The following is a 27286-nucleotide window of genomic DNA, read 5'->3' on the forward strand; positions in this document are numbered from 1 at the left end:
CTTCAAATCACAGGCAGCTCTGTGTGGCAAGTTCTAACAGCACTCAGTCAAGGTGAAAGCCAGCCAGCTTTTGCTGCTAACAATGTATTCATACAGCATATGATCTCTGTCTGTTCAGGCTGCTTCTTGCTCATGTCTCAGAATAAGAAAGGAGTGCTGCTTTCCTGGGGTATGCTATTTGAGAAAGAAAGTAACCTAACACTAACTGCAGGCGGGGTCAGAGTGATGTAACAGGAAGCTCTGATGTTTCCCTTCTGCTGCTGAGCACATACAATGTGACAACACTTCCAATCTACTCAGAACAACCCTCTCTCTCCAGCAGAGAGTCTCACCTCCTGATAGAGGATCATCAAGCCCTGCTGACTGGACCTCAGCCTGCCTGCAGGATTAAATTGCAAGGCTTTCACTCTTCCTCACCTTGCCTGGAGGCAAATCTCTTCTGCGGAATCTCAGAAAATCAAATTCCATCCTAAGAATATTTCACCAAGAATTTCTTTAGAAGCTGTGCTGGGTGAGTACATTATTCAGAATAAATATATGTATTCTGAGTAGTATTCTCATTTAGTTTGGCAGTGTTTCTATGGTAGAATTTAGTGATATTGAAATAATATTGAAACATATTCTCACTTGTTTTGTATGTGAAAGAAACTACAGTGTATTACTCGAAAATGTATACAAAATCTATTACTACTAGATATTATTATGTACAGTGATATTCTAGAAGATAAATTCAGCAAGTAATAAAAATCTAAATGGATTAAAAGGCATACTTCAAACAAATAACTTAATCAGGGAACAATGTCTTTTAAAATTTGCTCTACTGTTAGCTAAGCTTAAATTTTGACAGCTGGAAAACATTTTCCCCCCAGGAAGGGTCTTTAAACTTTTTATAAAGTCAGTACTCTGAGAAAGGGGGGAAAGAGTAACTACTCACGGGGTCCCAGAGTCTTGGTCTCTCTGTAGTTGAACAAAATGGAGAATTAAAAGAAATCACTTTGGATTTATTATGTGTCTTCTACTTGCCTTTCACCTTTCTTTACACATATATCTCTAACTATTGAACTAATAGAATTTTCATTGTTCATTGTTGCCAGACGTGGTTAAGTCTCTATCTTGCTAACCCTGAATTGTTTCCGCTGTATTGGATCATGGGTGGGCTACAAAAGAAAAAGAAAAAAAAAACCCGCTAGGATTGAGAAAATGTTATTTGTACATTAACTGTAATTTTACAACTCTTTAGCTAACAGCGTATTACTTCAATTTGTCTGGTATCCCTCTGCAAGCTTTTGCGGGGAGGATGTGAAATAGAGGTAACTGTGAATAAGGAAAAGTAGCAAAATTTTCCCAAATATGTATGTCAGATTAGTAAACAGAAAAATTAAAGTGTGTATTTAAAAAAAACAAGAATGTCCAGAAAAACTTACAGTAATGTTGAGATGAAACATCTGTTAATGCTTCCTTCACCAGTACAGACTGTGCTGGACTGTTAAGAAACTATTGTCTACTTAAGTGTTGGTATAGAGATATCACATATTTGTTGCTAAGAAAAATTAGATGTCAGATTTGGGTTCAAATTATATTGACTGATATAATTTATTTATATAAAAATTATACATCAGATTTGGGTTCAAATTATATTGACTGACATAATTTATATATATATATGTATATATATTCTTTCTTACCTATGTAATTATACTTTGCAAAATGTCCTTCAATGGAGAAATCCTGTATTTAATCACCCATAATCTGGCACATAAACAGTGAACTACAAACTCATTCTGAGTAACTCCCTCATAATTTTCTACTCAATTTTTCCACAAATTTCTCCCAATAATGGAAACTTCAATTAAGTCTTATTTTTGTGATTCTTAAAAAAATTATGCCTGATTTCCTATTTCCTTTCAATCACTAATTGTATTGAATTCCTTGACACATGTGTAGAAATGGAAAAGGTGTTTTTAGAAGGTGACTTTGTAAATAGTCACTAGATAATTAGGGAAGGAAATGAAAAGAACACATTAAATGTCTAACCTAATGCCATGGATTATTAACAAAAATTAAAATAGCATTATTTTTAGTTTAGATTATTTTCTTAGAAGAAGGTATTATATTAAGTTAATGTATTTTATAATAAGGAACTCCCCATAATTTTCTTACATAATTTAATTAAAATTTTAAAACTGTACTAATAGTATGACTTATAGTTTTTTATTTTCAGAAAATACTGTTAAAAACCACTAGGCACTGAATTTTGAAGGTCATTAGGCAGACTTATTTGAGAAAATAATTGAAAGTTTGAAATAAGAACTCATGTTATTATATTCTAAAGTTTGCTTTCCTTAATGATAAGAGAGTATCAGAGGATCAATGCATGCTTTCAGCTATGAAGAATTAACTTCTCTTTCTAGATGCTATAGGATGATAAAATCAAAGCAGAGTCTAAGGCCAGTTCTAACTATGAAACGTAGGATTCAGAAACCATAAGAATAATGTGAGCTGAAGTACGTTTTACCTGTAATATTCCATTATCTTTAAGAAATATGCTTTAGGTTATTACTACAAGGTCTTTTTTTCCTAGCATAACTTAGCTCATCCCAAAATATTGTTTTGTTCGTTAAAATATGTAAACTTTTAGAATATATAAAACTATTCATCCACTTTGAAAAACAAAGATTGGAAAACCAGGAAAAGAAAAAGAAATCAGAATTGGTTCTGAATTCTAAGAATTGTGTGAAATGAATGACCAAGGTGTATGTACTTTACTCACTGGTGATGCCTAGCGTAAGTTTAAATGGAACCAAAACCCTGGCATATTTAGGAGAACCTTCACATTCATTGTATGGATTTTGCCATTATTTTATGCGTAATGAATTTATTTCAGTAAGAAATTCAAAATAATATTAAGACAAAGAAAGAAGACCTTAGATGCTTTATGCTAATGTGGATAAATTCTTTGATAAACACATAAAACTAATAAAACTTCAGTTAATAGTATTATTATATATTTTTAACTTACATCATTTTTGTGACCATTATAACACTATTTCGCTTTCAATTTTTAGCTGCATGGTTAAAATTTGATAGTAACTTGATTTTTAAGAGTTGTCTTAGAGATATTTATAGAAAAATTAACAAAGCATTTTTTAAAGGATCAAAATAATACATTCACTAAACAAAACTGATTTCATACTCTGTGTATGACTGTCAACACAGCTTGAAAAAATAATTCTGTTTTTAGAGCTATCATGATTATGGTATCAACTTCTCAAAAAACAAATATATTCAAAGGACATTATCTGAAATCATTGACTTTATTCTCTATCTTATCTTTGCTTAGGATTCAGAGATGGTATTAATCCAAAAATGTAAGCTGTATCATTGCAATGGTATTAATGAAAGATACTCAGTGTCAAATTTGTTACACCTCTTGGGTTCTTGACTCAATCAGACTATTAGAGAATACTCTTAAGATTAAAAGTCAGTACATAGCTATTTAAAGCATTTGTCTGTATCTGGGTTTGAAGTCCATGCATGAACTATAAACATTTATAATTTCTTAGGAAAGCTCTCTTTTTCTACCAAAGTACATCTACCATGCAGCACTATTACATTATTTCAAGAAATCCTCTCGTTTAATATAAGAAAATATTCTGATGAAATTAGAAGGAAAATAAAAATTTTCGAGAAACAGATCAGGGCTACATACTAACCAGATATTTCAATGATTTTCCCGTTTATTACCATAGGATTCCCATAGGAATTCCTGCCCAAATTTCTTCATCAACAGCAGTTACACAACGCAAATGATCCAGATAGTTTTCACATCTTAATTTTGGTTTACCTACCTATAATTTGGTTTGTAATTTTGAAGATATAGCGTCTTAATTAGTACAAAATTGAAGCAGTAATAGGTGGAATACATTTAATCATATAACTTGGAATGTAAATATTGAGCTAGTGTTATTTAGGATAAAAGAACATATAATTATATATATAATAATTAAGTCAGCCAACCATTTAAATAATAGGAAATACATTGTTATACATTATATTGCCATTCCAATTTAAACAGAAAAGTCCTCAATAAATCTAGATTGTTATTTTCTCATGTCTAATTAGTATTATAATATTGTGCATTAAATCAATAATTTTGGCATTTCCAATATTTGTGTAATCTTGAAATCAAATTAGTTCTTAATTTAATAAATTATTTTACAAAAAAATGAAATGAATTAAGTTTTAATAACACAATAAAAGTCTTACTATTATTTAAAAATAAAAAAGAATCACTGGCTGTGAACTGAGTTAGAGTCTATGTTTATGAGATTATTAGTATTACTTATCAGATGATAAATTGCAAATATTTTCCTAGAACATGTTTCTTCCTTTTTTCTTTAAATTAGTTTGTTTACTTAAAAGAGACAGTATTCTACAAAACTAACAACTAATATATTATCATTTGCAAAAATGACCAAAATAGTGAATTTGTTTTTAAAATGTAAAACAAGTTGTATCTTTTTATTCCTTTGTGCTTTTAATTAAATGTATGTTTTTTACCTCACTACCAACTTAAAGGAGAAAAATCTCAACTCAACTCAACCCAACACAAACACAAATAAGTAAATAAATAAATAACCAACTTACTCCTATGGTATTAACGCTATAACTCTATACTTTATTGAGATTGTTGGATGGAGCCCAGTTTTCAGAGAAATCTTATTCCCATTAATATGGAATGTATTTTTTAATAAAAATGTTAATATGGCATAAACTTTTGTATAAATCTGTCATTATTTTTCTATTCGGGTTTAGGTGAACCTGAGCTCAGCTGTGTTTCTTATAAAACCACAGTGACTCCTGAGTATGTCCCTTGGTATATTAAATAACAGTGATACAGTAAATGGCAACTATCTGGTTTACGAGAGCGACCCTCTCCTCACAGTTTAGTCACTTGGAGATTCATTAGCATATTCAGGAGCACACAGGCTTGGTTTTATCAAAACTAAGATAAAATTTGTCTTATATCCCAGTATCAATTTCAAAAATCTGCAACTGAGTATTAATCGAATCCATCTCCATGAACATGATACCAATTGTTGCTTAGATATTTTGTGCATAAACCTCCATTTTGCTTTCTTTCCAAGGATAATTTGAAGGGAAAATCAGAAATGTGGTAAGTACTAGAGAAGAATAAAGCATGTTATAACTGAAAATAAGGAGGATTAAGACTATGAGAAAAGAATGTTGTCAAACAAAATGTGTGTGTGTGCTTTTTTTTTTTTTTTTTTTTGGCCTAACTCTGTAGTTGTTTTCAAATGTGAGGCAAAGAGCAGACTTACTTTTACTTGAATAATGGAAACCTAATATTAGACTGACATGTTTAAATATTTTATTAATCAGCCTACATATGTCTTCTTCAAAAAGTTATTTTCAATAAAACTCTTATTTTAAATCTTTTTCAAAACATGCCAATATACTTTTTAGCTAAGGCAAAAAATATAACTCACACATTTGTGTTTTGGAAATGTAGGTATAATCCCTGTTTGAAACAGCTGCCTAAAATGGAGTATACTTCAGACAGCATTCATCCTTACTACAAGGATGCCGCTACATTGTAAATCTGTTAAACATAATTTCATTAAACTCCCAGTTAACTAACTAAAATATCTTTGGACTTGTCAGGCTTATTTGGTAAATATATATATTTATTGTCAGCTTAAGCCTCTGGTCCTTGACATTATTAGATGAGTGCACATATCTTCATATTCCTGAGGGACAAATAATTTTTTTTTTTTTTTTGCCTCAGACAAGAGAGTCTGCCTTCCCTGCTGCAGTTCTCTCTCCCAATTTAGCAGCGGATGAATTTTTCCATACTGCACTAATACAGGAGAACACCTTTTTAAAGGGTGGCTTGCCCTATTGAGATTATTTAGTTGATTTCTTTGAGGACTTGCCTTCGGCCATGTACGTGATTAATTACTCACGTATAATTCATTTAACCTTACCCAAAGCCTCAGGAATTATTGTTGTTGTTGTTGTTGTTGTTGTTGTTGGCAGATAAGAAACTCCAAAACCAAGGCACTGAGCTTCTAGGTAATGTGCCCCAATCACATAGCTATTCAAGTGGAGGTGCCAGGAACTTAATCCTGGCAATCCAGACTCCAGAGCTCACGCTTTTAACCACCCCACTTCCCTTGGGGCACCTGGGTGGCTCAGTCAGTGAAGCGGCTGCCTTCGGCTCAGGTCATGATCCCCGGGTCCTGGGATGGGGCCCCGCATCAGGCTCCCTGATTGGTGGGGAGCCTGCTTTTCCCTCTCCCTCTGCTTGCCGCTCCCCCTGCTTGTGTTCTCTGTCTGTCAAATAAATAGATAAAATCTTAAAAATAAATAAATAAATAAAACCACCCTGCTTCCCTTTCCTGTTGGTGGCTGGTAGTATCTAGTCACCCCTAGTGTGAATGGATGCTCGTTCCAGAACCTTAGGTTAAAGGGCAGGCAGACCTGAGATATGTTGAGGGTTTGGTTCTAATAAAGTGATCTTAATAAAGTGATACCATAATAAATAAAGCCAGTTGAATGAACTTTTTGGTTTCCCAGTACATATAAAAGTTATGTAAATAGTGTAGTGCAATAGCATTATGTTTAAAAAACAACATATATACCTTAATTTAAAAAAAATACTTTATTGCTAAAAGATGCTAACCATCATCTGGAGCTTTGAGTGAGTTGTGGAAGAGGGTTTTTTTTGTTTTGTTTTGTTTTGTTTTTTGCTGGTGGAGGGTCTTGCCTTGATGTTGATGGTTGCTGACTGATCAGGGTGGTGGTTGCTGAAGGTTGGGGTGGCTGTGGCAATTTCTTAAAATAAGTCAATAATGAAGTTTGCTGCATCCATTGACACCTTTCATGAATGGTTTCTGTGTAGCATGAGATGTCGTTTGATAGCATTGTACCACAGAACTTTCAAAATTGGAGTCAGTCCTCTCAAACCCTGCCGCTGCTTTATCAACAAACTTTATGGAGTATTCTAAATCCTTTGTTGTCACTTCAACAATCTTCACATCATATTCCCCAAGAATAGATCCCATTCAAACCACTATCTCTGCTCACCCACAAAAAGCAACTGCTCGTCTGTTAAAGTTTTATCATGAGATTACAGCAAGTCAGTCACATCCTCAGTCTCTCCTTCTAATTCTAGTTCTCTTGCTATTTCTACCACATTTGCAGCTATTTCCTTCCACTGAAATCTTGAACCCCTCAAAGTCAGCCTTGAGGGTTGGAATCAGCCTCTCCCAAACTCCTGTGAATGTTGATACTTTTACCTTTTCCCATGAACCATGTATGTTTTTAGTGGCATCTAAAATGAATTCTTTCCAGAAGGTTTTCAGTTTATTTTACTCAAATCCATCAGAGGAATCACAATGTATGGCAGTTTTAACCTTACAAAATGTATTTCTTAAATAATAAGACTTAAAAGTTGAAACTACTCCTTCATCCATGGGCTACAGAATGGATGCTGTCTAAGCAGGCATGAGAACTACATTAATCAACATTAACCTCATTGCACATTAATCTCATTGTATGTCAGAACTCTTGGGTGACTGGGTGTATCTTTCATGAGCAGTAATCTTTTGAAGGGAATCTTTTTTCTTTTTTTTTTTTCTGAGCAGTAGTTCTTGACAGTGGGCTTAAAATACTCAGTAAACCATGCTGTCTACAGATGTGCCATCTTCCAATCTTTGTTGTTCTATTTTATAGATTACAGGCAGAGTAGATTTAGCATAATCCTTAGGGCTCTAGGACTTTTAAAATGGTAAATGAGCATTGGCTTTAACTTAAAGTCACCAGCTGCATTAGCCCCTGACAAGAGAGTCAGCCTGTCCTTTGAAGCTTTGAAGCCAGGCATTGACCTCTCTTCTCTAGCTATGAAAGTCCTAGATGGCATCTTCTTCCTATAGGAGGCTGTTTTGTCTACACTGAAAATCTGTTGTTTCCTGCAGCCACCTGCATTAATTATCTCAGGTAGGTCTTCTGGAGAACTCACTGCAGCTTCTACATCAGCACTTGCTGCTTCCCCTTGCACTTTTATGTTACAGAGATGGCTTCTTTCCTTAAACTTCATGAACCAAACTGAGCTGGCTTCAAATTTCTTTTTTTTTTTTAAAGATTTTACTTATTTTATTCGACAGAGATAGAGACAGCGAGAGAGGGAACACAAGCAGGAGGAGTGGGAGAGGAAGAAGCAGGCTCATAGCGGAGGAGCCTGATGTGGGGCTCGATCCCATAATGCCGGGATCACGCCCTGAGCCAAAGGCAGACGCTTAACCACTGTGCCACCCAGGCGCCCCTGGCTTCAAATTTCTTATTCAGCTTCCTCACCTCTCTCAGACTTCATAGAATTGAAGAGAGTCAGGGCCTTGCTCTGGATTAGGCTTTGGCTCAAGAGAATGTTGTGGCTGGTTTGATCTATCCAGACCCCTGAAGCTTTCTTCATATCATCAATAAGACTCCTTACCTCTCTCATTATTTGTGTGTACCTTGGAGTAGCACTTTTAATTTCCTTCAAGAACTTTTCCTCTGCATTCACAACTTGGCTAACTGGTGCAAGAAAGCTAGCTTTTGACCATCTCAGCTTTCAACATATCTTCCTCACTAAGCTTAGTCATTTCTAGCTTTTGATTTTAAGTGGGAGATATGTAACTCTTCCTTTCAACTTCAACACATAGGGACCATTGTAGGGTTATTAACTGGCCCAATTTCAATATGGTCGTATCTTGAGGGAATAGGGTGGCGCATGGAAAGGGACAGAGATGGGTGAGCAGTCAGAATACACACAACATTTATTAAGTTTGCCATTTTATATTGGCATGGTCAATGGTGTCCAAAACAATTACTATAATAATATGAAAGAACATTGATCCCAGATCACCATAACAATATAATAATAATGAAAAAGTTTGAAATTTTGAGAGAATTACCAAAATGTGACACAGAGACATGAAGTTAGCAAATGCTGTTGGATAAATGGCACTGATAAGCTTGTTTAATGCAGGGTCACCAAAACCTTCAATTTATAAAAAATGCAATAGCTGAGAAGCACAATAAAATGAGAAATGCCTGTATATAAGAGGTAAAATCTGCAATTTATAATTTCCCATCTTTCTTTCCGTATGCATTTCCTTCCACTAAATTCTTTCATCTATACCTGCTTAGCCCTCACCTTCCTCCAAACCAAATGCCCAGTAGTTACCCTCTAGCCTCTAGTAGTTAAAAGTAGCTTAGAAAACAAAAATTTTGAAGAAATATTTTTCAGAAGACCTCAGTGTTGCTCTTAAAGCCTTCAACTGATCAGATGTGACCCAGACACATTATCCAGATAATCTCCTTTACTTAAGGTCAACCGATGTTAGATGTCAATCACATCTACAAAATACCTTTACAGCAACATCCAGACTAGATCAAACTGGGCACCATAGCCTGGCCAACTTAATGCATACAGTTAACCATTGCAACTAGTTAGGGGCATTCATCCATACTTGCTCTTTTTTGTTTTTTTTTTAAGATTTTGTTTATATATTTGACAGAGAGAGAGAGACAGCCAGCGTGAGAGGAAACACAAGTAGGGGGAGTGGGAGAGGAAGAAGCAGACTCCTAGTGGAGGAGCCTGATGTGGGGCTCGATTCCAGAAAGCTAGGATCACGCCCTGAGCTGAAGGCAGATGCTTAACAACTGAGCCACCCAGGCGCCCCAATACTTGCTTTTTTCCCCAAAATTATTTAGGTTTTTATGTTTTGGAAATTCTTTAAAAATTCCTACTGGAATGATAATTGGAATTGCAGTGAATTCATTAGTTAAACTGAAAATGATTAACATCTTAACATTAAGTCATCTAACTATGAGCATGGTATATATTCTCCAGTTACTCAGTCCTTTTTTTTTTTTTTTTTGAAGAGGGGTGGAGTCTGATTTGGTTCTAAATATAGGTAGAAGAAATATTTAAAACAATTATAAATGAGGGAGGTTGAAAAGGTATAAGGTTTCTACACTCCAAAAAAAAAAAAAAAGGTAGCTTGTTTTTCCTCTACATGATTCACATAAGACCTTCCAGACTGTTCTTTCTTTTATGTAATTAAAGTCTGCTCTCATTGCGTATCTTATTTGGGAAACTTTATGTTCACACCAGAATTTAATCCTATCAAAGAACAGTTGTATTTTAAGTTATATGACTTATTGCTATTGAGGGGGTGCTAGGGTTAAACAGAATGATCCTCTGTTTAGCAAGCACTCACGATGTGCCAGGCCCAATGCTAGATGTTAAAGGTAAGCAAGACAGGACCCCTGCTCTGGACAATGTCAGCTCCACCTCAGTGCTCAGTGCCAATTAAAGTATGAACTCTTCATCTATAGTGCTGGCTGCCACTCAGCTTTTCATCTTGTCACAAGGTCAGGACTGAAAGCCTGAAGTAGGTTGTTTTCTAAAATGACAAAACTTGATAAATCAGATATTTTCTGTACATATTTATTATATTTGGGAAACCTTGTATTACAGATGACACATTAAAAAAAAACGCAACCCTGAAATAAAGAACAGTCTAATGGACTCTACCTCATTGACAATTGTATGTGCTTTGGTTAAGATATTCTGAAATATCTAATTTACAACTGCTTCTAATGTAACTTTGATCATTCGTACGTCAACAGAAAGATTTCCTTGCATCGAAATCAATCACAAACATCATGGTTGGGTATCAGAAACTGTTCATTTTTAAGACAGAAAGAATGTAGTTAAAGAAAGATATTCTAAGAATAAAGCTTTGAAGAATGCTTGGTTTCATTAATTTTTTTATTGAATTAAGTAAATTTATTTTTTTTATAATTTTTATTTTGCTATATTAGTCACCATACAGTTGGTTTCATTAATTTGAACAGGAAGACCTTCAAATGAGATATGAACAAGTATTAAGGTCTAGAACAAACTGACAGGGGTGAAGCCCACAAAATGATTTTCCTAAATATTGTTTAATATTTTAATTAATTGAATTCCTCACATGAGTTAACTTCCTTAATTATACACTTTCCAAAAGGATTTCCTGTGCTGTGTTCCATGTTATCAGTTCAAAATTATTAGAAAACACTTACTGAATCTCTTTGATCATAAAATTAAAATATGTCCATATTTAATGAACCAGATTCCAGCCTACTTCTTTCAAATTAATACACCAAAATTAACAAAGAGTATTTATGTTTGAGTCATTGTATAACTCAAACATCCTTTAAAAATTCACTAATTGTATGATTTTTCAGATTAACCCTGAAAGCTGATTATTCACTAAATTCTCAATGTCATAAAAGACTACATATTTAAAGTTGCAAGCTTGCGACTGTATCAATTCTAGTACTATCTGTACCATAAAGGACTACATGTTCAAAACTTCTCATGTCACATATGGTTTCTGAAGCTAGAGTCCTGAATAAGGTAAAGAAATCTAGTTAATGGGTTTCTAACAGAAATAGGAGACTCTAGCTCTGTGTGTCCTCAGAGGGTTTCATTAAGTGTAACTATGATGTAGATCTTGAAATAGCATCTGCTTTAAAAAAAAAAAAAAGTTAGATTTCTCCATTTAGACACCATTCTGCTCCTAATTACTCAAAGTCATGTAGACTTTAAGGATTGTTCTACATTCTGGCCTATGATTTTACTTCCAGATATAACTGCATAATTTTATAATCAGGGAAGGACACAGACTGTAAATACAATGTATGAGCTTTTCTAGCTTTTCTATCAATTCCTACTTGGATAACTCTTTAGGATTAAATTAAATTTGTAATAAACAACAAAGATTATTGTGCATCATATTTATTGATGTAAGATGATAATAGAAATTAATGAAATAATACTTATTTGAATGAATTAGCTGAGTAACTTTTTTAAGTTTATCGTGTTTCCTTTACTCTTCATCACATATCCACCGTTACAGCACCTGAATATGAAAAAAACGCTAATCTTCCTTATTTGTGGGCCTATAGTTCCTGGATTCCAGATTTTCGTATTTCTTCTTCCTTCACCTCCAGACAAATTTAATTCTCATTAGTACTTCTGATATCAATTAGCATAAAATTAAGGAATGGTAAGCACATTATCTGAAATAAGATTAAAAATTATCTGTGGGGGGGCGCCTGGGTGGCACAGCGGTTAAGCGTCTGCCTTCGGCTCAGGGCGTGATCCTGGCATTATGGGATCGAGCCCCACATCAGGCTCCTCCTCTGTGAGCCTGCTTCTTCCTCTCCCACTCCCCCTGCTTGTGTTCCCTCCCAAAAAAAAATTATCTGTGGGTTTCTCTCAAAGAGCATAAAATGTTCTTCTCTCAGAAATCCATGTCAGCTCCCTTTCCACCCTGGAGTCTGCTCAGATACAAAGTTTTCTTCGGGACCTCACCTAGACACTATTTAAAGTCAGCTACACCTATAGCACCATAACCCCTTTGCTCATCTTCATCTATTTTCTTTTGTCCTAGCTTTTTCCTATAACATCAATCACATTGCAGCAAACCATCAACTATGTTTATTTTCTGTCCATATCTTTAACACATAAACTCTACATGGACAAGCACTTCTGCCTGCTTTTTTTCCACTAATATATCCTAAGCATCTAGATAAGTGCCTGCACCTAGTAGGTGCTTAAATATTGCTTAATAAATAATTAAATGAATGAATATGTTTCTTTGTATCAGTCTCTGAAAACTAGATAGTGACTCTGTGATTTTGTTTGGAGTATAAAATAGATGCTAGAGCTGAAATTTTGAAGGTGTTAGACACATGACCCATTGCCAAAGAGAAAATACTCAGAAACTAATTATCATTTTATTATTCTTAGGTCAACCTAATATTTATCCCTCCACTGCTTTTGTAAAGGGAAATAAATTAGTAAAGATGCTTTCTGTAATGCAGTTAGTGTTCAGGTTTCACTGAATTCCAAGGAATGACCTTTCAAACTAGGGTAAATGAGAGGTTGCTTGGTATTTTAACACAAAATGTTGAAGCATTTCCCCAAATGGCCAAACAATGGCTGAACTTGGCAGAATTTCTTGTTGAAACTGGCAGACCTGCCAACTGTTGCCTCCCAACAAAAGTCTAACTCCATTACTTATTGCCTTTCTGGACAATAGTACTAAAAAGTCTATAGAAAGTTCTAGAAAAAAACTTGGCAGTGAAATTGAAAAAAAAATCAGTCTTTTAAGAAAATATATGTAGAATACAAGTTCATTTAATTCACAAAAAATTACACACCTATTTGATAAGTGATGAGTTACGTGCTTGAAAATCTGTAATTTATTAAGCTTCTAAGTGTTAATTTATAAATATTTAAAGATAATTTTAAAGAGAATACCAACTGTCAATGCCCTTTCATCCTTGTATAGTTTTGGAAATTTTCCAAACATAAAGCCAAAGGACATTTTTATAAATTGAAATATATGTTTGCCCTTAAATAAAGTCATGATTTGTTTGAAAGCTTCATGATGGATTTTCACAAAATATGTCTTCTGAATTGACTCACCTCATAAGTTATGACAATACTTGTCTTTTTACATTTAGATTCTCTATGTGCTGAGATTCACATAGCTAACTTTATTTTCTTTTAAAACAGAGTGCTAATCATTCATTTACCTAGAAATATCATAATTGGGCGATATGCATGTCATAATTTTCCTTTGAGAAAAAGACTGCTTCTCAAATTATGCTCATACTATTCAGAGAAAATATGTACATAAAATGTTTTGAAGTTATTTTGCTGTTTATTTCAACGTATTATCTAATAACACACTGGCTGAATTTTAAACCACAAGCAGCAAAACTAGTCTGGATTAAACAACTCTCTGTCCGAAATGAAGTATTGCTCAAAACATAAAAGCAAATTGTCAAATAGCTTCTTTTTACCACCATCCTTTCCTATTCTTTAACTCTTCTTGAACTTCCAGACTTTATCGGATATGGTCATTATCAAATAATGTACTTATAATAAATTTCTGATTGCAAAACATAAATGATAACAATGCCCTGACAAAAGCTGCATTTTGTTTTAAGGACTAGTCTACATTCAATTTATTTCTGGTATGTTTATATACAGCATCACAACCCAGTATTCTACAACACATTTCCTTTTTCCCAAGAAGCTTAAAACAGACAAAATTAATAATAATAAAATAAAGCTGAGACCAACAGACAATTGACAATTTTTAATCTAGATGAGCTTGGCAAAATGGTGGGAAAAGCACTTAAAAATAAACTTTACATCAATAAAATCCCCAACTGAAATTTCAATTCAGGTACTTTGTACTAAATTATTGTACAGGGGAGCCTGGCTGGCTCAGTCAGAAGAGCATGTGACTCTTGATCTCAGGGTTGTGAGTTCAAGCTCCACATTGGGTATAGATTACTTAAAAATTAAGTCTTTTAAAATAAAATAAAATAAAATCTTAAAAAAATAAGTAATTAATTTAAAAAATATGATGCAATAATGACTAATTTCTTACAGGGAGCAGACACACTTTATGCTTTCTCAAGCTAGTATCAGTCCTTACAATGACAAATAGAGACTCCCAGTAGTCTGATTCAGTAAAAGCAGTGCCAAAATACTTGTTCTTGCTCATCAAGATTCAGCAGAGACACCACATATTCTTGAGAGCCTTTTCTAATAGTGCAACTTGTAGGATGAAAAAGGCTGTTTGAGGTTTGAATAATTGCATGATGTAAAAAATTGCTGTCAATTTAAAATAGTTTCACTAAATATTACAATTGGCTCTCCACTGCATAGTGGAATCAAAGATATATCCTAATATGCATATATATATATATATATTAGTAATTTTTCAGCTTTTATATCAGCTAGATCACCTTGACTGTGTTGAATATCTCTATTCTAGGAGATTGATTGTAACACCAGAGACATAGCTAGCTAGCCTACAGCATAAAATAGGACCTTAAATCAATTTTGTAGTTCATGATGTTGGCCAAACAAACGTATTTAACAATTCTCTAATTAGTCGTATTTTAACTAATTCTTTCTAGCTGTCCTCCCCTCAGACGTCTCTAAAGGAACAAATGTGCTGTGTTTACATGCATCCCATCCTGGAATAAATCCAGAACACTGCATTTTGTTACAGGTCTGGTGACAGTATCTTTGGTAAACGGCAAGATGAAGGGTTTGAAGATTGACCCAGAAGTTGATAAAACAAGACATGAAAGGAACAAGTTAGGGAGTGAAGGGCCAATCTGGAAAACAGAGAAAAGAGAAGATTCAGAAAATTTTTCATCTAGAGAACAGATATATATATGACTGTAAGAATGTAATTAACTTAGGAATTATTGCTCACTGAGTAAACAGACTGACATAAAACCAGAGTGAGAGATGGGTTTTGAAAGTAAAAGAAATTAGATCAAGAAAAGGGAGTGAACAAAATAGGAAAAGAGAGAGAAGATAAAAGGGGAGGCAATAAAAGAAGATAAATTGGTTCAATAAGATATTTTATTTGCTAGAAAGGTTAGAAAATAAAAATCCAGCACTGAACTGCATAAATTAAGATGCAGAGATACTTTGAATACATGGCCATGGACAAAAAGTTAGTATGCAAATGCCTTCCTGCTGCTTGATCTAACAGTTCAGATAGGAAAACTTTATCTGCCTATTCGTTTGGGAAATTGGATTGAGGGTTAAGCCCAGAATTTTTTCCTTCTGATAAGAGGTGAGGAGCGCTTATGAGAAGTTGTGAGAGGCAAACACCACCTCCTGGATGATAATCATGTTCTAAGTCTTGGGCCCTATTGGTCAAGATAATAACTGCACTTTTAACGGTCTTGGGGTCTGACCTCCTGGCAAGTCTTGGTCTGTCTAGGACGCTTTCTCAAAAAGCAGCCCTGATACTGGGCTATATTAATCATACTACACCTAAAGCACCAGAACTATTTGGTAAAATATGAACCCCTTGGCTCATTCCAAATCTACCAAATCAGGCTGAGATCACTCAGCATACAGAGGGAGGAATGCTTAAATGATCCCTGTGTGCCCTGAAAATAGTTTTCTCTCTATTGAACTCTGGATATGGTGAGAATTAAGACATAAAAACACAATTAGGTCCAAATTTACAATAACAAAATAAAAGTATTAACAAGACACATGTTTAACCAAGTGATTCTCTTTCTAAATAATAAAATAACAAGCATTAATTCACATGAACTACATACAAATAATAAGACATACATATTACTTTTTCTTCTAATTTTCACTTTGAGTATTAGTTTTGTGATTTGTGGGTGTATTTTCCCTGTCTGAATCATCCTAACTTAAAAGTCTTGAGAATCTGGTAATAGTCCAAAATACAAGACCCTTCCCTCTTTCACTGGACTCAGAGGTAAATACACACACCCACACCCACACAATTGATTCATGGGCTGTTCATTGTTGGTGTTCCAAAATTTCCTCCATACAACTAGGAAAGTAACCTAAAGTCAAATAGAATTCATACACCTGATATCATTTTTATAAAATTCTAAGTGTTTAAATTGTTCATTGACTATGATTTAACCGTGAAGTATTCAAAGGGGTTCTAATCTTACAATATCTTGACAAAAGTAAGTAAACTTCCAAATTGGATTGGTGATGTGTATGGCAGCTGCATTTCCCTCACCCCAGGGCTCTGACCTATCCCAAATACATTGCATTTTGAAATTTTGGTCCATAAATCAACAAATACATAATCCCAGATTAAGGAATCATACTCTTCAGAGTGTTCTACAAAAATGTTTTCTAACTTTAAAAATCTCGTACATACAAAAGATTATGCATAGCATAAATATATTGTTTAAATAAACAAGTGCCTGTTCATGGAACCCAGCTTGTCCATCATGTTCCTCTTTTTTTTTTTTTTAAAGATTTTATTTATATATTCGACAGAGATAGAGACAGCCAGCGAGAGAGGGAACACAAGCAGGGGGAGTGGGAGAGGAAGAAGCAGGCTCATAGCGGAGGAGCCTGATGTGGGGCTCGATCCCAGAACGCCGGGATCACACCCTGAGCCGAAGGCAGATGCTTAACCGCTGTGCCACCCAGGCGCCCCCATCATGTTCCTCTTAATTAAGTCACACACATGGCCCCAGAAGTAAGCCATTAACCAAAACTTGTATATTATTCCTTAGCTTTTCTTTATGGCATTAACACATACGTGCATGCTTCTAAGCAATGTGTTATTTAGTTTTGCTGTTTTTATGTTTATTTTTATGAGAGTGCAGTCACTCTGAATATAGACTTCAGAGATTGCTTCTTTCATTTAACATTTTGGAGATGCAGTCCTATTAATGTATGTAGCTGTTTCTTTCTTTTCACGTTTGCAGTGTTCCATGGTATGACTATACGATAGTGTATTTCTCTTTTCTACTGCTGAGAGACATTTGGATTGCTTCCACCATTTTACTAATACAAACAATGAAGCAGCAAATGTATTTTTTACAAATCTCCTGGTACACATATGCCCGAGTTTCTTCAAGGAATATACTTTCAAGTGGGATTTCAGGATTTAGGCAATTCAAAGTGCTTGTACCAATTTATACTCTCATCAACAGTGTATGAAGTTTCCACTGCACCACATCCTTTCCAACACTTTCTATTATTGCTAAACTTTTAAATTTCTGCCAGACTGGTGGCAGTAATATAGTATCTCATTGTGATTTTAATTTGCATTGCCCTGATTATCAATCACAGCAAATTTAGATGTAAAAAGAATTAAAATTTTTCTCTGAAACATTTGTCTTTAATTGGGTAGCAGTAACTTGATGTTGTAGAATTATGGATAAGTCACTTTTGCTTGTAATTATTTAAGAGAAGGACTGACTACCTTGTTTCGGTTAGGTGGTCCAGGAAAAGGAGAAAGTGTATTTTATTACTTTTAAAACTGGGAAGATATAAATAGCATTTCTCAGCATGACAAGAACACAAACTGATAAGGCCTAGAATCATATCTCTAACTTCCCATTTCCTTTATTCAAACATCCCATCAAATACACATCAAAACCTCTTTTAAAAATAAATAAAGGAAGAAAATGACTAATTCCATTCAGATGCATGTGCACTTTTTCTTTAATAGACTTTATTTTTTAAAGCAGTTATAGGTTCACAGCAAAACTGAATGGAAGGAACAAAGATGACCCATATGTCCCTGTCCCCGTTCATGCACAGCGTCTCCCACTATCAACATCAACAGTGTAGCATACTTGTTACAACTGAGGAACCTATAGTTGACACAGCATGGTCACCCCAAATCCATAGTTTACATTAGGGTTCACTCTTGGTGTTTAACATTCTATGACTTTGGACAAACGTATACTGACGTGTTGTATGCTTTTTATAATCTTTTGAATAGTTAAAATCACTTATGGAGCTTACAAATGTCTTGAAAGAGAGTGTCTCTCTACTGTGGTAAAAGTTAGTTCTTATACATGAAAACATTAGAGAAGGCATTGAAGTTCGTGTCTTTCACATAATCCCTCATTTTGGAAACCACCTGATTGCCTTTATACACATCAGCTGAATCTAACCAATATACTTTTTCAATGTTTTGATTTCCTCTTACTAAATATACCTAGATTCACATCTCTTTAGCTCAATTGTTGTGCTTCACCATGACATTACATTACGCTTATCTGTTATTCTTATTTGCCACATTTCTTTTCTTTGTTTTTAAGGTTTAGTTGATTTTGATCATTGTCTAATCAGTTCAGCCAATGGCATTATTTGAACAAAATTAACTTTCTTTTGAGTTTTCTTTAGATATATCTATCTAGAGGGTTTATGTTTTCTTTGCATCTTTTCTTCTTGGATATTAATTAACCTTTGGTACTACAGATACAGATATTTTTCAGAGAAGAGTGGAAGTAAGACCATGCTGACATATGCATTATTACATTAAAATGTACAATGCATTGGGGCGCCTCGGTGGCTCAGTTGATTAAGTGCCCAACTGTTTATTTCAGCTCATGTCATGGTCTCAAGTGAAAGTGAGGCCTGCAAAGGGCTCCACACTCTGTGGGGAGTCTGCTTGAGATTCTTTCCCTCTCCCTCTAACCCTCCCCATGCTCCTCTCGATCTGTCTTTCTCTCTCTCTCTCTCTCTAAAATAAATAAATCTTAAAAAAAAAAGACATATACAACATGTTTACTAATCAAAATTACCACATCTGTAAATTTTCTGATAGCTAGAAGAAACTACGGACATATTTGTTTTCTACTTATCCCAAATCACCAAAAGGGTGGAAAGATTCTTTCATAGCATTTTCAGCTGGAGTGAAAATAAAATCTCTAGAGCCATGCAGAAGAAAACCAATAACACTTCATGGTCCTTTCTATTTCATGTGCTATTTTCTAGCAAGTTGTGAAAATACTCAAAATAAACTTCAACTTTGAACCTTCTGAATTCCATGTATATGCCAGTAAAGTCTGAGACTGACAAGAGTTTTTATTTTTCCAAAATAGCTTGTAGAAAATCCAGATTCTAAAAATGTGCAGTGTTTGTTGGCGTAAAAACACACATCTCCTTAGTAAGACTAGTCCATGATCCTAATTGTAACATATACTCCACAATTTATAATAATATATAACAAATTATTAAAAATATGTGAAGTTGTACAAATTCACAAAGTAATCCAAAAATGTTTTTTGTCACAGAAATTTGATTGCAGAGATTGCTTTTAACATAGCTTTCTTAACTTTAGAGTTTTCATGTAAATATCCCTATTGACTTCATAGAAATCCTTGACAATAATTCAAAGGTTGTTGTTAGAAATAGCAACAAATTGATGATCCATAAAAGTAAGTTCAATAAAAGCCTCTCAAATCGCCATACGAACTAATGGAGATAAATAATTTGTGAACACAAATTTGACATTTTTGAAGTTCAGTAAGTTCAAATACCGTGTAATTGCAAAGTTGGATTAAATTTGATTATAGCTATATTTTGCTTTCAACATTTGAGTCTGAAAAGAGGCATAAAAACCCCATTTACATACATTAAGTCTTTGTTCAGTGGTAGGTGAATCTCACGTTTTGGTAATGTCCTATGTTTAAAGAAAGTTAAATGCTAAACTGCCATGATCTAGCCTTTGCCTCCCTCTTTGACAAGGTCTATGACACTCTTTGCCCCCATTCATTCCACTTTGATCACACTGACCTTCCTTCTGTACTTTGAACTGGCTACGTCATTCCATCCTCAGAACCACTGACCAATACTTCCCTTCTTCCAGGAACAACCTTTCTCCTGAACATTTCAGGGCATCCACCTCTTCCTACTGCTAAGATCTTGAACAGCAGGGACCATTCTTCTTGTTTGTGCCCCTTAAAATCTTCATTATTAAAAAATAAGGTGCCAAGAACAAAGTTCTTGATTACCTCCAGGTTAGCATGATGGCAACCTAGTAACCTAAAAGTGCCTGATACATCTCCTACCAACTTCCCATTAAAATTCAACACTTAAAATATAGGGGTTTATGGTTTGAAGAAAAAAACCACACTAGTACATAACCTTAAGTTAAATTCTGTAAAATCCCATTATTCACTAATAATATTACCAAATTCACAGGAATGTTCTCTTGTCATCCAGGGTTCTACGATGATACACCAACCACTTGTGCTGCCACCTGTCAAAACTTTGGATGGCCCTACTTTCAGGTATTGCGTTCATTACAAAAGAACATTCAGGACCTAAAGAAAGGAACATGCTGGATTTCCAATGAGGTTGAGAATAATATGAAATGTTAACAATAGTAAGAAAGATTTCACAGAATGATTTATAACTTAATGTCAGATAACTCCCGAATAAAGGAATGAAGGGTAGTCTAACAAAATACTGGTAGAGATGGACTTATGGGCATCTGGCAACCTTATGAAGTCATTTCCTGGACCTTAGGGTATGCATTTAGCCCCCAAATTCTTGTTCCCTTGGCCAGAGAACTAGGAGTGTTAAATTAATTTGAATGGGTCCTATCAGATTTAGTATATCAGTAATTTGTTAATATTTGCCACAAACATCACACACACACACAAACATACATGTATGTATGTACGTACATATATATAATGTCTGTAGCTCACCTTATTATAACTATAAATATATATATATATATTTCTATATGGACATACATAGAAAACAAGTTATGTTTAATGTTGTTTAATAATAGAGCTAAGTTGCTCATTTGAACAAAATAACTTTCCTCTGTAGATTTCTTTCCTTTCTGAATCACAGAGTCACTGTTCTATTCCTATAAATGATTGTAAAATTTTCCCATAGTTGGTAATAAGAGGATAACACTTATAAATAAGGGAACAGGAAAATGGGAGGTAAGCTGTTCTAAAGATTTAAGTTGTTCTAGAGACTATTTTTAGAACTCCCTGGCCAAACAGTTTCCATTTCAATCCTGGGCATTAATTACAAGCTTCAGGGGCACTGGTGCCTCCAAAAACATCACTGGTGTAGACGGATATGTCTTTTTATTTATATTTAGCATTATACTTCCATGTCAGATAACATATTAATTATGCAATTATTATTACACCTCACAGCCCCCTTCCTGACAAAATTAAAGTAGTTCTCCTGTCCTCACTTATTTTTAGATTGCAAAGTATTTAACAATTCAATCATGTATCATCCCGATTAACTATAATAACATTAATGAAAAAAGGCTCCTAAATAATTTTATCGTAAATTCAAAGCTAAGTGACATAATTCCTTCTTCTGATTTTTAAATTCCCAAGTCATTCTGCTGGACCCAAAAATAGGCCCTCTATAATTATTCTTTTTCCCACAGCATGTCTTTGGGAACTCATCATTGTTGTTCTATCCTTTTACGTGTCAGCTTCCTTTGCACATTACACTTTATATGACTCACTGTTCCTTAGAGCAAGGTTGAATGCTCAAAATGCCTGCTTATATCTGACAGCTGGATTTTTCTTCCTGAGATTTTTTATGTGAAGTGGAGCCAGATCAATTTTTATAAGCCCTAATTTTGCTTAATGCAGACATATAGGAAAGAGCATAAAATGGAAGAAAATTCACTTACTAGGCAAAAACTGATTTTGACCTCCATTGTTTATGTGTACCAGTCATCTTCATGTGGAAATTAAGAAGCTTATATAATATTTTTTCTAAGTGTCTTTCCAACTTATAAATTTTAACATCTATTGGATACTGTGAAGGAGATAAATTGGAAGTGGCTTGAAAATGAAAGGTACAAATTTAAACTGTTTTCTCTTCATTGGATTGATCTCTGACTTGAGTAGTATTGGTAAGATTTTTTGGGAGAAGTTTGTTGCCTCTTTTGTAGTATTTAAAATTTTATTTTTAACAAGTACAGTTGAAAGTAAATATGTGTTTAAATTTCAGCAGGAAAGTTGTTGAAAAATTGTCTGTGGGGAGATTAAAAAATTTAAATGAGAACCAGGATTGCAGTTTGCTATCATATTAGTTTGACTCATCTATGGTTTAATTTTAACCTAATGAAAGAAGCACAGAACTGAAACTTAGGGCACTCCTAGTATTAGCTCATCTACCCTGGCTGTGAGATGGGAGGCAAAAAGTCTCCTAAACTCCTACTTTCCAAATCTGTAAAATGAGCAATTTTCACTATGACTTCCCAGGTCCATTCAGCTCTGAGATTCTCGAACCTCTGAATGTAACTACGCTGAATTAAAGATAGGAACGAGATAAAATACTATCAGAAGTTCTTTGTAACAAATAAACTGATTTGTAATAGCTCAATTCTAACTTTGAATATTTTTGCACTGCTTTATTTAGATAGTCATCGATAAGACTCTGAAACTTGACCAATGGTTAAGAGGTGGGACAAAGAAAAAAATAAGAAGAATATCTCTGGCTAGATTGAATTTTGGCAATAGAAGGATCTGTTTCAGTTATCACTACAGTTTAGTAATCTTACTAAAAGTTCTTTCATGTCCCAACATAGCAACAATATTAATTTTTAAATTTCTAATAATTTGATAGTACACTTTCACATTTAAGTCATAATCTAACTGAAATTGAATCTCTGATATAAATTTTTCCTCCAAATTGATGGACAGGTGTATCAACACTTTTCATTAAATAATCTTTTCTATTACTGATTTGAAATTAAACTAAAGTGTTATATTTACTAAATTCTGTTAACAAAACTATTTTGGATTCTAAGGTCCATTTGTTTTTTGTTACTCGTTCACTTAAACTTTAGAATTATTCATTACCTTGATTACATCACATTTATAGATTATTTGGGAGATAATTAAGCATCTTCATATGTTTTAGTTTTGCATCTACTAATACAGTGTCTACTTATTAAAAATTATTTTATGTTTATAAAATAATTATATATTTTTGTCAAAATGGCTGTACCTGCAGAAATTGTAACGGTAATGCAATCAAATAGGATTTTTAAAAACATTCACTGACAGTCATTTGGACGGGAAATTTTTTAAATAAAATTTCACCAAGGTGCGTATTTTGTTGATAGAAGATTTTGAGCAGGAAAGACTTCACTGAAAATTTTCCTATGAAAAGATTAGAAGAGGTTTTCATAGTAGCCACGCAATCACTTCAAAGGAAAGGGAGGACAACAAACAATGCAGTTCTTAAAATGTCCTGTTCACTCAGTGATCTATTTTCTGCCTCTATCTTTCTGGCTTAATTACAATAAAATTAATTGGATCTGGGATAACATGACTAGATACTGCATATATCATATGGAGGTGAGCTGTTCGTGCTACTAGTAAGCAAATAAATGTAAGGCTTTATAAGCAATGTGTTGGAACATACCCAAAAGGCTTCTCCTTTGTTATTAAGGATAATAAATTATAAGGAGGTTAAGAAAGTTCCTTTGAACCTGGGGCTTATAATTCTATGTGTAATAACTTATATTTGTAATTTATGATCATTAACAAATAGCTTACTTTTATTTTTTGATAATGAAATTTTATTTTTGATAATGAAGAACATTATGCATTTGCAAAAACATAAGAGGTTGCCATTAGATGTGGGAAACCTCCCTAACCTTTTACAGGGATGCATTGACTCATAAAATTAGCAATCAGCTGCACAGAGAGTACTTATATTGAAGGGATTTTTATATTTGAAAAGCTTGTTCAGTGGGAGAGACCCATACTTAATATGATTAAGAATCAGACCCTTCAGGCCAAATCTCAACCAGAGGCCATCAGACTCCAGATGAATTCTAATAGTTGATGCGATGTGGATTTCCCCTATGTAGGAAAACCCCACATTAAAAGAAAGCACCTCCCCACCCCCACAAAAAACATTGTTTGTTTTGCTTAGATATTTTATTATTGTTTCATTTGTCTTCGATCCTATCTCCCAGGCCTTCCTTAAGCTTCCTTTCAAAGCAAATTAGCTATCTTTTTATGGAATATATCGATTTTGACAAAATCTTTCCTCTTCCCAAAATATGCAGACCTTAGCCTGAATGTGACAAAGTAAAATTATCAGTTAGACTATGCTATTTCATTTATACCTATCAGGATTGTAAACGAGCTAGTTCTTAGCTTCCAGGCCGCTCTTTCTAAACTGCCCATCTTTATATCTTTCTGAGATTATCTCATTTTCTGTTTCTGTTATCCCATCCGTCACAATATACTTATAAATGCCAGATGGGGGTTGCTTGGGTGGCTCAGTTGGTTAAGCATCTGCTCTGCTCAGGTTATGATCCCAGAGTCCTGGGATTAGCCCAGCATCAGGCAGGGAGCCTATTTCTCCCTCTCCTTCTGCCCCTCCCCCTGGTCATGCTGGCTCTCTCTCTTTGTCAAATAAATAAATAAAATATTTAAAAATAAAAAAAAAAATAAATGCCAGTTGGGCAAGCCTTCCACTTTCTGGCTTGTTCCGTTAATGTATAGCGTCCTGCTAATATATTTAATGATATATTATTTATATGTCTATGAGCTATTAAAAAACTGAAAAACATTTACATGTATTGCTTCCTGTAAAAGTGAGCAAATTTCTACCTAAAGTAGTGGAAAAATGCCTAGGACCTAGGAATTAGAAAAGGATGTGGAATATGAGGAAAGCACAGTCATTTATTGTATTTTACAGGAAATTCCTGCGGTGGCTAAAAGTCCTTTGCTCTCTCAGACTGCTGTAGATATAAGACAAAGGAAAACCAACACAAACTGTTGTAGCTTTTAATTTGCTGAATCCAAAGTTTGCCTGCCATGAGAAACAGAACCTGGATTTAAAGGAAACTAAAGCTATGATTCAATAAACCTGGCAAATAGACCTGGTGACAATTCATTAACTCAAGCCGCATTTAGGCCCACTTTTATTGTTTTAGGCTGTTTTATAGGACTCCAAAACCTTAAGATGAAAATTCAACATTTCTGTCAAATGTTTTGTTTACATGACACCAAAAAGTAAGAAATTTAAGTAACCAATAACTATCAATTCCCACTGTAAAGAATCACCTCATTGGGCATATCACATTATAAAAATAAAAGTTGGCTACTATTAATGCGGCTTTAAGCAGGATAGCCCCTATCTATAAGGAAAAAATTATGCCATGCTGAATTTATTATTTTTTATTATCTCAAAATACAGTAAACTTCTTTTTCATATTTACTGCATAACTAGTACAAACTCCAACTTTAAATCATTTGGGATTCCACTTTATAGAGTGTGCTAATCTTAGTTACTTATTTCCAGAAAAAGTTTATTATTCCCTATTTACTCTCAATTTTTTCCGAAGACTTTGGACATTTAATAAAGGATCCAGATAACGTTGCTATGACACATAGGGTGCCACATCACTGTTAACACTAATACACACACACATATAAAATCACAAAATGCTTTAGAATGAATTTTCCCATCCTAAGTGTAAATTTTCTGAACCATAGCAGACCTTAGCATTTGTGGTTATATCCAGATCTTAAAAATATTCCTCAACAGTATCCTATTAAGATAAATTTTGTGTTTGCTTTACAAGGGAAAAATAATATTGAATACTTCTATAACATCTCAGATTCTACATTACATTTGCTAGACTATTTGGTGGAAAATTACATACAAACATACATACGTACATATATGTAACTTTGAAGAACATTAGCTGAACTTCAAATGCATTCTGAGAAAAAAATTCATGCAATAAAAACGAAGAGAAAGAAGTGTATTCACACAGATATATGAAGTTAAAAAGCATAAGACTATTTTCTGGGTTTACATTTTGTAATGCCTGGTTTGGAAAGGTCTATGTATCTTTGTAACCAGAAAAATTCTTCTAGGGGTACCTGGGTGACTCAGTCAATTAAGCATCCAACTCTCGATTTTGGCTTAGATCATGATCTCAGGGTCCTGGAATCAAGCCGTGTGTGGGGCTCCCCACTCAGCAGGGAGTCTGCTTAAGGATTCTCTCCCTCTCCCTCTGCCCCTCCCTCTGTGGGGCCCTCTGCCCTTCCCCTGCTTGCACACACACACACATTCTCTCTCTAAATAAATCTTAAAAAAAAAAAAAAAGAAAGAAAAATTCTATTACATTCTATTATTATTTTCTATTACTGTCTTTAAAGGTCAAATTAATCTTTGCAAAATTTTAGAAGTGAACAGGGAATAGCTGTGTTTTCTCTGATAAGCCCTATTACCTGAATATTGTAATGTGAATTGTAAATTCTATTCTATTACAATTCTATAACTTGGAAGTCTTTGATGCCATTTCTGTGCACAGAGCTTTAAAAAGCCTTATATTCAATATTCTAATATATTAGCCTTATAGCTTTGTAGGACCAGAAGTATCCTTACAGATTTTTGATACAACCCCCTACATTTTTGAAATGAAAAACAGAGAAACAGGCAAATAAAAAAAATGGTTAAGAGAAAGAAAATAGTAAGCTGGTGTCACAACAAAAATTAATATCTGTTTCTCTTCAATATACTTGTATTGACTATTCTACAAGATGACTACAAACTACATAATCATGATTTTAGAAATTATCTATAAGCAACACTCCATTCTTCACGTAAACTTACTCTTTCTCTGTGTTCTTCTGGATGTTCTCTTCTATGGTGAACTTGGAACTTGAAGCATTCTCTGATTAAGGATATTGTTATCCTTAGGATCACTACGTTAGAGTTGATAAATCCCTTTCATGATACCCCCAAACAGTCACATCCTGTTCAGTCTGGACTTCAAGAAATCACCCTGTTTTAGGTTTATGTCCAATCCAGTGTCTGCTGAATTTGTCAAGTTATTTT

General features: G+C 34.1%; 1 protein-coding gene across 1 annotated transcript in view; it reads left to right on the forward strand.

Annotated features, from left to right (window-relative positions):
- Positions 1-302: 302 nt before the first annotated feature.
- CALCRL (calcitonin receptor like receptor) overlaps positions 303-27286 on the forward strand; it is a 94816-nt gene continuing 67832 nt past the window's right edge. Inside the window, exons 1-2 of the mRNA XM_008687238.2 lie at positions 303-511; positions 20642-20709. The gene's annotated coding sequence lies outside the window, so the exon portion shown is untranslated. The remainder of the gene's footprint in view (positions 512-20641; positions 20710-27286) is intronic.

Source organism: Ursus maritimus, unplaced genomic scaffold, assembly GCF_017311325.1.
Source record: "Ursus maritimus isolate PB19 unplaced genomic scaffold, ASM1731132v1 scaffold_1, whole genome shotgun sequence".
In the NCBI taxonomy this organism is placed as follows: Eukaryota; Metazoa; Chordata; class Mammalia; order Carnivora; family Ursidae; genus Ursus; species Ursus maritimus.